The sequence below is a fragment of the Nannospalax galili genome, unplaced genomic scaffold (genome assembly GCF_000622305.1).
Source record: "Nannospalax galili isolate Female #2095 unplaced genomic scaffold, S.galili_v1.0 scaffold2200, whole genome shotgun sequence".
Lineage (NCBI taxonomy): Eukaryota > Metazoa > Chordata > Mammalia > Rodentia > Spalacidae > Nannospalax > Nannospalax galili.
The window spans coordinates 17,641-19,750 of NW_008346478.1; the positions used below are offsets into that span (position 1 = coordinate 17,641).

The window sequence follows — 2,110 nt, forward strand, 5'->3', positions numbered from 1 at the left end:
GAGATGATAAAATAAAAATAATAAATAAAATATTTTAAAAAATTTTTATTAGGTGGTAAAAACTAATTCAGTTTGAAGTTTGTATGTCACATAAACTTTAAAAATAGTTTTGTTATATATTAAAACCATACATTTCTATAGACAGAAACTAAATTAAGAGTTCCAACAAGTGGCTTTTGTTTACTTTTATAGCCTTAGGCAACTTACTTTAATCTCTTGGGCCTTTACTCTTTCCTTCATCAGGAGACAATCACCCCTAACATGTCCCTGGCTGCATTATCTCCATCCGACAGACAAAAAAACAAAAAACAAAAACAAAAACCCACAGAAACACATGCCTAATAGACACACAACAAAGGAATAACACGATCCTGGCTCTCTTATTTAATCTCATTTCCTTCTGCTCCTAGCCTGCCTCAGAGGAGCAACTGGACCATGACTGCTTTAAAAACCTTGCAGTGGATGCTGGGCATGGTGGCCCACGCCTTTAATCCCAGCTCTAGGGAGGCAGAGGCAGACAGATCTCTATGAGATTGAGGCCAGCCTGATCTATATAGTGAGTTCCAGGTGGGCTGGGGCTGGGGAGAGCCTGTCAATAAACAATAATAAAATAATAATAATAATGTGCAGTGGAGATCAGCATGACTTGAGAGGTATCATCACCAGTGGCAGTTTCCTAACAGGATGCTGACTGTGTATACACCTCACTTCCTCGTCTTAATCAAATCCTGCCAATTCCCACAGCCCTCACCAGAGACTCTCCAAGCCACTCACGTGGGTCCTTCTCTCCTTTGGGGTGAAATCGAGGCTGCTGGTTTCCTCACCCGACCGTGTATGTAGCCTCCACCCACGTAGCTGGTATTCAAAGGCAAGTGGGAGCCCAGGACACAACTACGGGAGAGCCAGAGGGAGTGAAGGCATCTCTGGGTTCCCCGAGGCTTCTGGTGAAGGGAGGCTTAATGATGCCGAGCGGAGGCAGAGCCCAAGCCTCTAGGTTCACCCTGCACTGAGGCTCCAGTCAGAACAGCACATTCATCTCCTCTGCTTCAAGCTCTCAAAAGTGAAACTCAGAGGGCAAGTGGACTTTGCCTAGGCCCTGGCCTGAGTTCTCCAGACCTGCAGGCACAGTTTTGACTTTGTCATTGAACCTCAGAAAGCCAGGACTCATGCTGGGTCCCTGTTCCACACCCTGCCTGTGCTATCTCCAACAGGGTGACTCACTGTGTGTCACAGCTGCTTTCACCCACCTCACCTTGAACATCTAATATTCCCTACGGAGGACCAAGCTTCCCCCAGGACACAGCCTGTGGGGCTGCAAAGTTGGAAACCCAACTGCCTATCAAGTTCCTCACCTTCATTCTACTGAGGAGAAATTAGAGTCCAGGGAAGGGAGGTTCCCTCTCCCAGATCAGAGCGCCAGGCCAAGGTCCTCCGTGTGTCACTTGATTGCCCTTTTACTTTGGTCCTTTATCTCCCATTGTTTGATAATAAGGGCTTTAATTACACTCAGATGTTTAAAAGAGAAACTTGATAGGCTTCGTGGCATAGTGTGTGTGCACAAAGAGGATGGGCTGGTGAGTCACCGAGGTGGAGGGCACGGCTGGAGATGGAGGGTCTTGGGCGTTGTGTGCGCCTCTTTCTGCCGCTTCTTTAAGATTTCGCTAAATCTTATTTTACTCTAATGTGAAGGGTCTCAAGTTCTCAAGAATCCCGCAGGATCACGCTTAACTTTGAAATCTTCACTTTAATGTAATAACATGAACATATGCAACCGTAGTTGACTTGTCCTGAAGTTTCTTTCCCTCCCTTGGGGTGATCAGCCATTACTGGTCCATCTAATGTGAGGCTGCTGTTCTCATTGTAAAGATACTTGAGTCTAGACAATGTGGAGGGTGAGGGGTTTGCAGAGGAGAGAAAAGCATCGTTGGTGAGGATGTGGGGGCTCTTTACCTTGTTTCTGCCTCAGAACAGAAAGGTCCTCCCCGACTTGTGACGGCTTCTGTTTCCAGGTTTCCGCCTTGGCTTCCCTCAGTGATGAACTGTTACCTGGGAGATGTAAGATAAAATAAACCCTTTCCTCCTCAAGTTGGTTTTGGTCAGTGTTTTTATC

At 46.3% G+C, this 2,110-nt stretch overlaps 1 protein-coding gene across 1 annotated transcript in view; it reads right to left on the reverse strand.

Moving 5' to 3' along the window:
* LOC103741889 (butyrophilin-like protein 2) overlaps window positions 1–1,020 on the reverse strand; it is a 16,495-nt gene extending 15,475 nt beyond the window's left edge. Inside the window, exon 1 of the mRNA XM_029568158.1 lies at window positions 775–1,020. The gene's annotated coding sequence lies outside the window, so the exon portion shown is untranslated. The remainder of the gene's footprint in view (window positions 1–774) is intronic.
* Window positions 1,021–2,110: the final 1,090 nt, after the last annotated feature.